At 36.9% G+C, this 15,822-nt stretch overlaps 1 protein-coding gene across 9 annotated transcripts in view; it reads right to left on the reverse strand.

Moving 5' to 3' along the window:
• Positions 1 to 15,822, reverse strand: part of ARHGAP20 (Rho GTPase activating protein 20) — a 222,257-nt gene that overhangs the window by 80,226 nt on the left and 126,209 nt on the right. The window contains exon 1 of one of the 9 annotated variants that reach the window (XM_055547848.1): positions 2,304 to 2,354. The exons of the other annotated variants lie outside the window; for them this stretch is intronic. The gene's annotated coding sequence lies outside the window, so the exon portion shown is untranslated. Of the gene's footprint in view, positions 1 to 2,303; positions 2,355 to 15,822 lie in introns of those variants that run through there. 9 annotated transcript variants of the gene reach the window in all.

A 15,822-nucleotide genomic window follows, 5' to 3' on the forward strand; every position in this document is an offset into this window, starting at 1 on the left:
TTTAAAACATTCTGTATTATTGTACTCACTAAAATCCACTTATTTTGACTAAATAAATATGTGGCAGTTGGCCAACTATTTATCCCCCCAAAGTTTATTTCTATAGCATCAACTTAAGGACTGAAAGCAGCTTCCAAATGGAGCCTGAAGATAAGCTGAGGCAATATTGAATATAAGGTAGTGGATCTGTTCACTAAGTATATGATTAAGTACTAAATAACTCAGTTATTTATAACTGAGTAATAAATAAATAAATAACCTCGTTTATTCAAACAAGTAATTGATTCAGGGTTCAACTCAATCCTGCATACAGGGGTAAGAAGTAATAGGGAGGACATAGGTTTAGTGTATCAGGGAACTACTTTTTGGTTGCTATTTCAGAAAGAATAAATTATCTCATATTAAGAAGGATCTGTCAGTATATTAAAATGTTTGATATACATATATATGTATATATCAGCAATTTCCTGAAAAATTGTGGTAAAAGTTTTGCAAGATGTCAGCTTTTATTTGTCGTTCAATCACTAAGTCAAGTCCACCTCTTTGCAACCCCATGGACTGCAGCACACCAGGGCAGCACACCAGGCTTCTTTATCCTCCTCTGTCTCCTGGAGTTTGCTTAAATTTATGCCCATTTAGTCAGTGATCCTATACTGATGTCAGTATTCAACAGCAATGATTATCTCCTCAAATATATGTTTTCTCTAGGTCACAGAGAAAGAGTTCATGCCCTCACAAAATTAACTTAGACCACTCTTACTCTTTAATATCCCCAACAAATGTAGACAGTACTTAAAAATTCAACAATCCAACTTCTGTATATTTATCAAAGAACTGAAATCAGGATCTAGAAGAGATATTAGCACTTTCACGTTCAATGAAGCACTATTTACAATAGACAAGATGTGGAAATGAATTAAATGTCCACTGACACATACATACAGTGGAATAGTATTCAGCTTTAAGAAATCCTATCATATGCAACAACACGGATGAACCCAGAGGACATAATGCTACATAAAATAAGCCAATCAGAGAAGAACAACGATTCTACTTATATGAGGTATCTAAGAGGGTCAAACTCACAGAACCTAAGTGGAATATAGATGGCAAAGGGCTGGGGAAAGATGGAATGCGGGGAGCTGCTGACTAATCAATATACATTTTCATTTATGTAAGATGAATAAATTCTAGAGATGCTGCTGTGCAACACTGTGCCTATGAACAATACTGTACTGTACCTTTAATTTGCTTAGAAGGTAGATCTCAATGTTAAATATTCCTACCACAATAAATTTTTCCTAAGGGAAACACATTCAGAAATAGCTCTGCATTTATTATCTTTGCATATGGTTTTAAAACATCAACAGTTCATTAAACATTCTATATCATTTCTTAATTAGTTAGATGAGTAATTACTTAGATCCTTTTACTCATCACAAGAGAAAGACTGATTCAAAAAACAAAACAGAACAAACACTAACTGGTTGAGGAATCTTGTATAACATCCATAAAAAAAGAGGTAAGTTATAGAGACAGCATGGATGAAATTTTGATCGATTCATATTGATTAAATGCATGGAGTTTGACATATGATAGATCTACATTCAAATGTGGGCTCAACTAATTACTAATTTTGTTATCTTGGGAAAGTCACTTAATTTCTTTAAGAAACACCTTCTGTAAATGAGAAAAATACTATCTATACAACAGAACAGTTATATGGGTACATTTTTCTAGAAAAATACTTAACAGGCTTCCAATAAATGTGAGATCTCCATTGTTATCAATAATGCTCAGATTAAATATAGTGCTTGCAAAAGCAGTATTAATATTTAGTCAAGCCCATGCCTTATTCTTTAATTGAACTAGAGTTGACTAACAATATTAAACCAGTTTCATAGGTACAGAATAGTCATTCAACATTTTTATAGACTATATGCATTTTAAATTATTATAAAACATTGACAATGTTCTCTGAGCTATATATCTTTGTAGCTTATTTATTTCTTAAATAATAGTTGGCACCTCTTAAATAATAGTTGGTACCAACCCTGTCATTCCCTTGCTGACTTCCTCTCCTCACTGGTAACCATCAGTTCTCTTGTATCTTTGCGTCTGTTTCTGTTTTGTTATATCCATTTTACTTTTTAGATTTCACATGTAAGTGATAACACACAGTATTTGTCCTTATGTAATTTATTTCAGTAAGCACAATACCTTCCAAGTCCATTCATGTTATTGCAAATGAGAAAATGTCATTCTTTTTTATGGCTGAGTACCATTCTACAGTATATACATACCACATCTTCTTTTTCCACTCATCTGTTAATGAACACTCAAATAGATTCCATATCATGGCAATTGTAAATAAACCTGTTAATGAATATTGGGATCAATGTATTACATATTTTCATATGAGTGTTTTCATCTCCCTTGGATATAAACCCAGGTGTGCAATTACTAGATCATATGGAAGTTCAAGTCCTAGTTTTTCTGAGGAATCTTCATACTGTTTCCTTATTATCAGCACCAGTTTCTTCTTACCAACGGTGTACAACGGTTCCCTTTTCTCCACATCCCCTGCAGCATTCGTTATTTGTGTTCTTGCTGATGGCAGCTATTCTGACAGATGTGGGCTGCTACCTCATCATGGTTTTAATTTGCATTTCCCTAATAATTAGTGATATTGAGTGCCTATTGGCTATCTATAAGTTTTCTTTGGAAAAATGTCTTTTTTTTGGAATTCTTTTTGAACTTGAATTTTTTTCTTATTCGGTTAATCTTCCAATTTTATAATTGGGTTGTTTGTTGTCCTGATGTTATTTACCTCATCTGGATATTAACCCGTCAGTTATATCATTTGCAAATAATTTCTTCCATTCAGTAGATTATCTTTTTATTATGTCAATGGCTTCCTTTGCTGTGCAAAAGCTTTTAAGTTTAATTAGGTCCCACTTGTTTATTTTTTTGCTTTTGTTTCTTTTGCCTGAGGAGAGAGTTCCAAAAAAAATACTGCTATGATTTACGTCGAAGAGTGTTCTGTGAATTTTCTTTTTTTATGGTTTTTTTATAGAATTTTTTTTATAGATTTTTATGATTTCCAGTCTTACACTAAGGTCTTTATTCCATTTTGAGTTTGTTTTTATATATGTTGTGAAGGAATATTCTAATGTCATTCTTTTATATCCTGCTCTCAGGTTTTCCTAGTAACACTTTTCCTCACTGTTTATATACAGAGTAACAGAGTAGTCACAATAGTATTGTACTGTTTTGAAGTTTAGTCTGACAGGGAGCATGATACCCCTATCATGTTGTCCTCTCAAGACTGCTTTCGCTATGTTATCTCTTGTCATTCCATATCAATTTTAGGATTATTTGCCTGGTTCTGTTAAAACTGTCATGTGTATTTCAATAGGGACTACATTAAATCTGTAGACTGTTTTGAGCACTATAGACACTTCCAGTTCAGTTCAGTCACTCAGTCGTGTCCAACTCTTTGCGACCCCATGAATCGCAGCACGCCAGGCCTCCCTGTCCATCACCAACTCCCAGAGTTCACTCAGACTCACGTCCATCGAGTCAGTGATGCCATCCAGCCATCTCATCCATCTTCCAACTGATGAACACAGGACATCTTTCCATTTTTTTTGGCGGGGGGGGGGGTATCATCTTCAATTTCCTTCATCAATGTTTTATAGTTTTCAAAATTGAGGTCTTTCACCTCTACGATTAAGTTTATTACTTGGCCTTTTTTTTTTTTGGATGCCATTTTAAACTGGATTGTTTTCCCTTTCTGATAGTTCTTTATTAGTGTATACAAAAGTAGCAGGTTTCTGTATATTAATCTTGTATATTAAAATTTACTGTTAATTTATTAGTTCTAATAGGTCTCTGATAAAGACTTGAGGGTTTTCTATACATAGTATATACAGGGTTTTCTATACATAATATTCAAGTAAGTTGGTGATGGACAGGAAGCCTGGCATGCTGCAGTCCTTCGGGTTGCAAAGAGACAGACAGACTGAGCAACTGAACAGAACTGAACTGATACAGTGTGTCAGGTCATCTGCAAATAGCGATAATTTTACTCCTTCATTTCCAACATGGATCCCTTTTATTTCTTTTATAATTGTGTGGCTAGGACTTCCAATACTATGTTAAATAGAAGTGGTTAGAGTGGGTATCTTTGTCTTGTTACTGATTTAAAAGAAAAAGCTTTCAGCTTTTCAGAGTATTTATGGTGTTAGGTGTTGGTCTGTCATAAATAGTATTTATTATGTTGAGATATGTTCTCTCCAGATATGGGGAAAACTTTGATGAGTTTTTTTTTTTATCATACATTGATGCTGAATTTTGTCAAATGCTTCTTCTGTATCTACTGAGGTGATCATGTGATTTCCATACTTTGTTAATGTGGTGTATTGCAATGATTTACTTGCCCATTTTGAACCATCTTTGCATCCCTGGAATAAATCCCACTTGATCACAATGTAAGATCTTTTCTTTGTACTGTTTAATTCAGTTTCCTAATATATTGTTAAGGATTTTAGCATGTATATTCATCAAGGATATCGGCCTGTAATTTTCTTTTCTCTTTTTTTAGTGTCTCAGTCTAGTTTAGTATCAACGTAATGGTGGCCTTGGAGAATGAGTTTGGGAGACTGAGGAAGAAAGGAATTAGCTCTTATTTATATGTTTGGTGGAATTTCCCTTTGAAGTCATCTGGTCTTGGACTGTTGTTTGAAGTAGGTTTTTTAAAATTACAAATCCAATTCCCATACTAGTAATTAGTCTGTTCAAATTGTCTGTTTTCTCTTGATACAGTGTTAGCAGGTTGTATATTTTTCAACATTTGCCTATTTTTTCTATGTTGTCTAATTTGTTGCCATACAACTATTCACAGAATTCTTTTTTTTTTTTTTTTTGGTATCTCTGTGTGGTATTGACGGTTATTTCTCCTCTTTCATTTCTTATTTTGGTCCTGTCCCTTTTCTTCTTGATGAGTCTAGCTAAACAGTTTATCAATTTTATCTTTTCAAAAAATTAGCTATTTCACTGGTCTTTTTCTATTACTTTTTGGTCTATGTTTTATTTATTTCCTCTCTGATATTTTTTATTTCCTTCCTTCTCCTGACTTTAGGCTTTGCTTATTCTTCTTTTATCTAATTCCTTCAGATGGCAGGTTCAGTCAGTTCAGTTCAGTTGCTCAGTTGTGTCCAACTCTTTGCGACCCCATGAATCACAGCACGCCAGGCCTCCCTGTCCATCACCAACTCCCGGAGTTCACTCAGACTCACGTCCATGCAGTCAGTGATGCCATTCAGCCATCTCATCCTCTGTCGTCCTCTTCTCCTCCTGCTCCCAATCCCTCCCAGCATCAGAGTCTTTTCCAATGAGTCAACTCTTCGCATGAGGTGGCCAAAGTACTGGAGTTTCAGCTTTAGCATCATTCCTTCCAAAGAACACCCAGGACTGATCTCCTTTAGAATGGACTGGTTGGATCTCCTTGCAGTCCACGGGACTCTCAAGAGTCTTCTCCAACACCACAGTTCAAAAGCATCAATTTTCGGTGCTCAGCTTTCTTCACAGTCCAACTCTCACATCCATACATGACTACTGGAAAAACCATAGCCTTGACTAGATGGACCTTTGTTGGCAAAGTAATGTCTCTGCTTTTTAATATGCTATCTAGGTTGGTCATAACTTTCATTCCAAGGCATAAGCATCTTTTAATTTCATGGCTGAAATCACCATCTGCAGTGATTTTGGAGCCCAAAACAGGTTAGGTTGTTTATTTGAGATTTTACTTGTTTCCTGAGGAAGGCCTGTACTGATGTCAACTCCCCATACAACTTTGTGTGTTAGTTACTCAGTCGTGTGTGACTCTTTGCAACCCAATGGACTGTGGCCTGACAGGCTTCTCTGTCCATGGGATTCTCCAGGCAAGAATACTGGAGTGGATTGCCATTCCTTTCTTCAGAGGAACTTCCCAAACCAGGGATCAAACTCTGGACTCCTGCATTGCAGGCAGGTTCTTTACCATTTGAGCTACAGGGAAGTTACATACAACTACTCTGCTGCATATCATAAATTCTGAAGCATTCTGTTTCCATTTTTATTTCTCTTAAGACACTTTCTGATTTCTTCATCAGCCCATTGGTTTTCTGTAGCACACTGTTTACTCTCCACATGTCTGTGATTTTCCCATTTTTCTTTTTGTAATTGATTTCAAGTTTCATATAGTTGTGATTGGAAGATGATTGATATAACTTCTCTCCTGTTAAATCTGTTGACACTTGTATTTTGGCCTAGAATGTGAACTATCCTGGAGAATGTTTTATGTGTACATCAAAAGGTGTATTCTGCTGGTGTTTTGTTTGGAGGGTGCTGTTGTTCAGTCGCTCAGTCCTGTCTGACTCTTTGTGACCCCATGGACTGCAGCACGCGAGGCTTCCCTGTCCATCACCATCTCCCGGAACTTGCTCAAACTCCTGTCCATTCAGTTGGTGATGCCATCCAACCATCTCATCCTCTGTTGTCCCCTTCTCCTCCTGCCTTCAATCTTTCCCAGCATCAGGGTCTTTTCTAATGAGTTGGCTTTTTGCATTAAGTGGCCAAAGTATTGGCACTTAGCTTTAGCATCAGCCCTTTCAATGAATATTCAAGACTGATCTCCTTTGGGATTGACTGGTTTGATCTCCTCACAGTCCAAGGGACTCTCAAAAGTCTTCTCCAACACCACAGTTCATAAGAATCAATTCTTTGGTGCTCAACCTTCGTTATGGTCCAACTCTCACATCTACACATGACTACTGGAAAAACCATGACTTTGACTGTATGGACCTTTGGTGGCAAAGGAATGTCTCAATTTTCAATATGCTATCTAGGTTTGTCATAGCTTTTCTTCCAAGGAGCAAGCGTCTTTTAATTTCATGGCTGCAGTCACCATCTGCAGGGATTTTTGAGTGTGTTGTGGCTATCTATTAAGCCCACCTGGTATATTATACCATTTAAACCACTGTTGCCTTAATAATTTTGTCTGAATGATCTATCCTTTGAGGTAAGTGGAGTGTTAATATCTCCAACTGTTATTGTAGTATTGTCAGTTTCTCCCTTATGTCTTTTAATAGTTGCTTGATATATTTAGGTGCTTCTGTATCGGATCCATGTGTGTCAATCATTATAATATATTCTTCTTGTATTGATCCCTTTATTATAAAATAATGCCTGTCTTTGTCTTTTGTTAAATAGCTTTGTTTTAAAGTCTACTTGAGCTATATGAGTACTGCTACTCCAACTTTATTTTTTTCCCATTTGCATGAAATATCTCTTTCCATCCCCTCACTTTCAGGCTGTTTGTGTCTTTAGCTCTGAAGTGAGTCTCATGCAGGTTCACATAGATGGATCTTGGATTTTGAACCCCATCAGTCAGTCTACTTTTTTGATGTATTTTTTCCAATCACATTTAAAGTCATTATTGATAACAAAAATGCCTTTTTGTTACTTGTTTTCTGGTTGCTTTGTAGTTCGCTGTTCCTTTTTTTCTTCTGTTTGCTTTTTTTCTTGTGGTGTGATGACTTTCTTCAGTGGAATGTTTGTATTACTTTTTTTGTTTTTAGTGTTTTTTTATCTATTGTAGGTGTTTGGTTTGTGATTACCATGGTGCTCATATACTGACTTGTACCTACTTCTTTTATTTTTATTTTTTTAAAAATAAATTTATTTTAATTGGAGGCTAATTACTTTACAATATTGTATTGGTTTTGCCATACATCAACATGAATCCGCCACGGGTGTACACGTGTTCCTCATCCTGAACCTCCCTCCCACCTCCCTCCCCATACCATCCCTCTGGGTTATCACAGTGGACCAGCCCTGAGCATCCTGTATCATGCATCAAACCTGGACTGGCGATTCGTTTCACCTATGATATTATACATGTTTCAATGCCATTCTCCCAAATCATGCCACCCTTGCCCTCTCCCACAGAGTCCAAAAGACTGTTCATATACATCTGTGTCTCTTTTGCTGTCTCACATACAGGGTTATCGTTACCATCTTTCTAAATTCTGTATATATGCATTAGTATACTGTATTGGTGTTTTTCTTTCTGGCTTACTTCACTCTGTATAATAGGCTCCAGTTTCATCCACCTCATTAGAACTGATTCAAATGTATTCTTTTTAATGGCTGAGTAATACTCCATTGTGTAGATGTACCACTGCTTTCTTATCCATTCATCTGCTGATGGACATCTAGGTTGCTTCCATGTCCTGGCTATTATAAACAGCACTGCAATGAACATTGGGGTACACGTGTCTCTTTCCCTTCTGGTTTCCTCAATGTGTATGCCCAGCCGTGGGATTGCTGGGTCATATGGCAGTTCTATTTCCAGTTTTTGAAGGAATCTCCACACTGTTCTCCATAGTGGCTGTACTAGTTTGCATTCCCACCAACAGTGTAAGAGGGTTCCCTTTTCTCCACACCCTCTCCAGCATTTATTGCTTGTAGACTTTTGGATCGCAGCCATTCTGACTGGTGTGAAATGGTACCGCATTGTGGTTTTGATTTGCATTTCCCTGATAATGAGTGATGTTGAGCATTTTTCCATGTGTTTGTTAGCCGTCTGTATGTTTTCTTTGGAGAAAAGTCTGTTTAGTTCTTTGGCCCATTTTTTGATTGGGTTGTTCATTTTTCTGGAATTGAGCTGCAGGAGTTGCTTATATATTTTTGAGATTAGTTCTTTGTCAGTTGCTTCATTTGCTATTATTTTCTCCGGTTCTGAAGGCTGTCTTTTCACCTTGCTTATAGTTTCCTTTGTTGTGCAGAAGATTTTAATTTTAATTAGGTCTCATTCATTTATTTTTGCTTTTATTTCCAATATTCTGGGAGGTGGGTCATAGGGGATCCTGCTGTGATTTATGTCGGAGAGTGTTTTCCCTATGTTCTCCTCTAGGAGTTTTATAGTTTCTGGTCTTACTTTTAGATCTTTAATCCATTTTGAGTTTATTTTTGTGTATGGTGTTAGAAAGTGTTCTAGTTTCATTCTTTTACAAGTGTGGTTGACCAGTTTTCCCAGCACCAGTTGTTAAAGAGATTGTCTTTTCTTCATTGTATGTTCTTGCCTCCTTTGACAAAGATAAGGTGTCCATAGGTGTGTGGATTTATCTCTGGGCTTTCTATTTTGTTCCATTGATCCATATTTCTGTCTTTGTGCCAGTACCATACTGTCTTGATGACTGTGGCTTTGTAGTAGAGCCTGAAGTCAGGCAGGTTGATTCCTCCAGTTCCATTCTTCTTTCTCAAGATTGCTTTGGCTATTCAAGGTTTTCTGTATTTCCATACAAATTGTGAAATTATTTGTTCTAGCTCTGTGAAAAATACCGTTGGTAGCTTGATAGGGATTGTATTGAATCAATAGATTGCCTTGGGTAGTATACTCATTTTCACTATATTGATTCTTCCAATCCTTGAACACAGTATATTTCTCCATCTATTAGTGTCCTCTTATATTTCTTTTTCCAGTGTTTTATAGTTTTCTATATATATGTCTTTTGTTTCTTTAGGTAGATATATTCCTAAGTATTTTATTCTTTTCATTGCAATGGTGAATGGAATTGTTTCCTTAATTTCTTTCTATTTTCTCACTATTAGTGTATAGGAATGCAAGGGATTTCTGTGTGCTGATTTTATATACTGCAACTTTACTATATTCATTGATTAGCTCTAGTAATTTTCTGGTAGAGTCTTTAGGGTTTTCTATGTAGAGGATCATGTCATTTGCAAACAGTGAGAGTTTTACTTCTTCTTTTCCAATTTGGATTCCTTTTATTTCTTTTTCTGCTCCGATTGCTGTGGCCAAAACTTCCAAAACTATGTTGAATAGTAGTGGTGAAAGTGGGCACCCTTGTCTTGTTCCTGACTTTAGGGGAAATGCTTTCAATTTTTCACCATTGAGGATAATGTTTGCTGTGGGTTTGTCATATATAGCTTTTATTATGTTGAGGTATGTTCCTTCTATTCCTGCTTTCTGGAGAGTTTTTATCATAAATGGATGTTGAATTTTATCAAAGGCTTTCTCTCCATATTTGAGATAATCATATGGCTTTTATTTTTCAATTTGTTAATGTGGTGTATTACACTGATTGATTTGCGGATATTGAAGAATCCTTGCATCCCTGGGATAAAGCCCACTTGGTCATGGTATATAATCTTTTTAATGTGTTGTTGGATTCTGATTGCTAGAATTTTGTTAAGGATTTTTGCATCTATGTTCATCAGTGATATTGGCCTGTAGTTTTCTTTTTTTGTGGGATCTTTGTCAGGTTTTGGTATGAGGGTGATGGTGGCCTCATAGAATGAGTTTGGAAGTTTACCTTCCTCTGCAATTTTCTGGAAGAGTTTGAGTAGGATAGGTGTCAGCTCTTCTCTAAATTTTTGGTAGAATTCAGCTGTGAAGCCGTCTGGACCTGGGATTTTGTTTGCTGGAAGACTTCTGATTACAGTTTCAATTTCCGTGCTTGAGATGGGTCTGTTAAGATTTTCTATTTCTTCCTGGTTCAGTTTTGGAAAGTTGTACTTTTCTAAGAATTTGTCCATTTCTTCCATGTTGTCCATTTTATTGGCATATAATTGCTGATTGTATTCTCTTATGTTCGTTTGTATTTCTGTGCTGTCTGTTGTGATCTCTCCATTTTCATTTCTAATTTTATTGATTTGATTTTTCTCCCTTTGTTTCTTGATGAGTCTGGCTAATGGTCTGTCCATTTTATTTATCTTCTCAAAAAACTGGCTTTTGGCTTTGTTGATTTTTGCTATGATCTCTTTTGTTTCTTTTGCATTTATTTCTGCCTTAATTTTTAAGATTTCTTTCCTTCTACTAACCCTGGGGTTCTTCATTTCTTCCTTTTCTAGTTGCTTTAGGTGTAGAGTTAGGTTATTTATTTGACTTTTTTCTTGTTTCTTGAGGTATGCCTGTATTGCTATAAACCTTCTCCTTAGCACTGCTTTTACAGTGTCCCACAGGTTGCTGTGTTTTCATTTTTCATTCGTTTCTACGCATATTTTGATTTCTTTTTTGATTTCTTCTGTGATTTGTTGGTTATTCAGCAGCATGTTGTTCAGCCTCCATATGCTGGAATTTTTAATAGTTTTTATCCTGTAATTGAAATCTAATCTTACTGCATTGTGGTCAGAAAAGATGCTTGGAATGATTTCAATTTTTTTGAATTTATGAAGTTTAGAATTTACGGCCCAGGATGTGATCTATCCCGGAGAGGGTTCCGTGTGTGCCTGAGAAAAAGGTGAAATTCAATGGTTTCGGGTGAAATGTCCTATAGATTTCAATTAGGTTTAACTGGTCTACTGTATCATTTAAAGTTTGTATTTCCTTGTTAATTTTCTGATTAATTGATCTATCCATAGGTGTGAGTGGGATATTAAAGTCTCCCACTATTATTGTGTTATTGTTAATTTCCCCTTTCATACTTGTTAGCATTTGTCTTATGCGGTGCTCCTATGTTGGGTGCATATATATTTATAATTGTTATATCTTCTTCTTGGATTGATCCTTTGATCATTATGTAGTGTCTTTCTTTGTCTCTTTTCACAGCCTTTGTTTTAAAGCCTATTTTATCTGATATGAGTATTGCTACTCCTGCTTTCTTTTGGTCTCTGTTTGCATGGAATATGTTTTTCCAGCCCTTCACTTTAAGTCTGTATGTATCCCTTGTTTTGAGGTGGGTCTCTTGTAGACAACATATATAGGTAGTGGTCTTGTTTTTGTATCCATTCAGCCAGTCTTTGTCTTTTGGTTGGGGCATTCAACCCATTTACGTTTAAGGTAGTTATTGATAAGTATGGTTCCATTGCCATTTATTTTATTGTTTTGGGTTCGAGGTTATACACCCTTTCTGTGTTTCCTGTCTAGAGAGGATCCTTTAGCATTTTTTGGAGAGCTGATTTGGTGGTTCTGAATTCTCTCAGCTTTTGCTTGTCTGTAAAGCTTTTGATTTCTCCTTCATATTTGAATGAGATCCTTGCTGGGTACAGTAATCTGGGCTGTAGGTTATTTTCTTTCATCACTTTAAGTATGTCCGGCCATTCCCTCCTTGCTTGAAGAATTTCGATTGAAAAATCAGCTGTTATCCTTATGGGAATCCCCTTGTGTGTTATTTGTTGTTTTTCCCATGCTGCTTTTAATATTTGTTCTTTGTTAATTTGATTAATATGTGTCTTGGGGTGTTTTGCCTTGGGTTTATCCTGTTTGGGACTCTCTGGGTTTCTTGGACTTGGGTGATTATTTCCTTCCCCATTTTAGGGAAGTTTTCAACTATTATCTCCTCAAGTATTTTCTCATGGTCTTTCTTTTTGTGTTCTTCTTCTGGGACTCCTATGATTCGAATGTTGGGGCGTTTAACATTGTCCCAGAGGTCTCTGAGATTGTCCTCATTGTTTTTGTTTTTCTTTTTTCCTCTCTGATTCATTTATTTCTACCATCCTATCTTCTACCTCATTAATCCTATCTTCTGCCTCTGTTATTCTACTGTTGGTTCCCTCCAGAGTGTTTTTGATCTCATTTATTGCATTATTCATTATATATTGACTCTTTTTTATTTCTTCTAGGTCCTTGTTAAACCTTTCTTGCACCTTTCAACCCTTGTCTCCAGGCTATTTATCTGTGATTCCATTTTGATTTCGAGATTTTGGATCCATTTTCACTATCATTATTTGGAATTCTTTATCAGGTAGATTCCCAATCTCTTCCTCTTTTGTTTGGTTTGGTGGGCATTTATACTGTTCCTTTACCTGCTGGGTATTTCTCTGTCTCTTCATCTTGTTTATATTGCTGAGTTTGGGGTGGCCTTTCCGTATTCTGGCAGTTTGTGGAGTTCTCTTTATTGTGGAGTTTCCTCACTGTGGGTGGGGTTGTATGGGTGGCTTGTCAAGGTTTCCTGGTTAGGGAAGCTTGTGTAGGTGTTCTGGTGGGTGGAGCTGGATTTCTTCTCTCTGGAGTGCAATTAAGTGTCCAGTAATGAGTTATGAGATGTCAGTGGGTTTGGAGTGACTTTGGGAAGCCTGAATATTGAAGCTCAGGGCTATGTTCCTGTGCTGCTGGAGAATTTGTGTGGTATGTCTTACTTTGGAACTTGTTGGCCCTTGGGTGGTGCTTGGTTTCAGTGTAGGTATGGAGGCGTTTGATGAGCTCCTGTCGATTAATGTTCCCTGGAGTCAGGAGTTCTCTGGTGTTCTCAGGATTTGGACTTAAGCCTCCTGCTTCTGGTTTTCAGTCTTAGTTTTACAGTAGCCTCAAGACTTCTCCATTTTTTATACAGCACCGCTGATAAAACATCTCCTTTCGAAGACAATGGACTGCTTTTCTGGGTGCCTAATGTCCTCTGCCGGCATTTAGAAGTTGTTCTGTGGAATTTACTCAGCGTTCAAATGTTCTTTTGATGAATTTGTGGGGGAGCAAGTGGTCTCCCCGTCCTATTCCTCCTCCATCTTAGGACCGCACCCTGTACCTACTTATTTTAATCTATAGTCATTTAAGTGTAAACACAGTCTAAAAAAATCTGTATTTTTCTTCTTTCCCTACACTTTGTTTTTTGATGTCATCTTTTACAAGCTCATCAGTCAGTTCAGTCACTCAGTCGTGTCCGACTCCTTGCGACCCCATGAATCGCAGCACGCCAGGCCTCCCTGTCCATCACCAACTCCCGGAGTTCACCCAGACTCATGTGCATTGAGTCAGTGATGCCATCCAGCCATCTCATCCTCTGTCATCCCCTTCTCCTCCTGCCCCTAATCCCTCCCAGCATCAGAGTCTTTTCCAATGAGTCAACTCTTTGCATGAGGTGGCCAAAGTACTGGAGTCTCAGCTTTAGCAACATTCCTTCCAAAAAACACCCAGGGCTGATCTCCTTTAAAATGGACTGGTTGGATCTCCTTGCAGTCCAAGGGACTCTCAGGAGTCTTCTCCAACATACTTATCCCTTAATTGTTTATTTAAAAAGAAATTAATTTACTTTGAGGCTAATTATTTTATAATATTGTGGATTTTGCTATACATCGACAGGAACCAGCCACGGATGCACATGTTTTCCCCATCCCTCTGGGTTGTCCCAGAGCACCAGCTTTAAGTGCCCTGTTTCATGCATTGAACTTGCACTGGTCCTCTATTTTACATATGGTAATATACATGTTTCAATGCTATTCTCTCAAATCATCCCACCCTTGCCTTCTCCCACATAGTCCAAAATGTGTTCTTTACATCTGTGTCTCTTTTGCTGTCTTTGCATATAGGGTTGTCATTAGCATCTTTCTAAATTCCATATATATGTGTCAATATACTGCATTGGTGTTTCTCTTTCTGACTCACTTCACTCTGCATAATAAGCTCCAATTTTGTCTCTCTCATTTGAACTGATTCAAATGTGTGTGTGTTTTTTAATAGCTGAGTAATATTCCATTGTGTATATGTACCACAACTTCTTTATCCAGTCATCTGTCGATGGACATCTAGGTTGCTTCCATGTCCTAGCTATTGTAAACAGTGCTGCAATGAACATTGGGATATATGTATCTCTTTCAATTCCAGTTTCCTCAGTGTGTATGCCTAGCAGTGGGATTGCTGGGTTATATGGCAGTTCTATTTCCAGTTTTTTCACCTTAACTGTTTATTTCAGTTATACTTGTTTTTTATGATTTTTGTCCTTTAAACTTAGTAGTATCTAAGTCACTGATCCACAGCCTTTACTGTATATTTTCTTTCACTCATTGTATATTTCCTTTTCCATAATTTGTTATATCTTAACTATGGCACTTTCTTTTCTACTAAGAGAAGACTCTTTAACATGTTTCAGAGTCAAGTTAATATTGGTGAACTCTTAGTTTTTGCTTGCCTGAGTTCTTTGTCTTTTTTTCAATTCTGAATGACCATCTGATGGGTGGTATTCTAGGCTGCAGGTTTCTCCCTCTGAGCACTTTAACTGTATCATGCCACTCTGTTCTGGCCTGCAAAATTTCTGTAGAAAAGAATCAGGTGATAGCCTTATGGGGGTCCCCTTGTATGTGACACTTTGTTTTTCTCTTGATGCCTTATTTTTGCCATTTTAATGTAACATGTCTTAGTTTGAGTCTCTTCGGTTTCATCTGATTTGGGACTCTGCTTCTTGCACCTGGTTATCTGTTTCCTCCTTCGGGTTTGGCAAGTTTTCAGCCATAATTTCCACAAATACATTTTTGGCCCCTTTCTGTTTTTTCCTTGGAACCACCATAATGCAAATGTTATTATGCTTGCTGTTTTCCCACAGTTTCTTTTAAATGTCATTATTTTCTAATTTTTTTTTCTTTTTGATTGATGATTTTCATTATTCTATTTTCAAGATCAGTAATGCCTTCTTTTGTATCATAGTCTGCTGTTAATTCCTTCTAGTCTGCTTTTCATTTCAGTTATTGTATTCTTAAACTCTGACCAGTATTGTTTACATTTCCCACTTCCTTGTCAAAATTCTCACTGTGTCCTCTAGTTGTTTTTTAAAAGTTTTTTCTTGTTCTTTTGTTTGAAACAAATTCTTCTTTCTTTTCATTTTGGTTAACTTTCTGTCTCTATGAAATGTGGTGAATAATTACCTATCCCAGTCTTGAAGATGTGTCCTTGTGTGGGAGCATCACTATTCAAGCCTATTTAAGTCTGTGTATTCCCAATGGCTTTGGTGGGAGAGCTGGATCTCAACTGAGCACATCATCCCCCTGGGTGCTGGCATCTATCACCTTGGTAAAAGGTAGGGGTGGAAATTGAGGGGCTAAAGCCAGAGC

Source organism: Bubalus kerabau, chromosome 15 (assembly GCF_029407905.1).
Source record: "Bubalus kerabau isolate K-KA32 ecotype Philippines breed swamp buffalo chromosome 15, PCC_UOA_SB_1v2, whole genome shotgun sequence".
Classification (NCBI taxonomy): domain Eukaryota; kingdom Metazoa; phylum Chordata; class Mammalia; order Artiodactyla; family Bovidae; genus Bubalus; species Bubalus kerabau.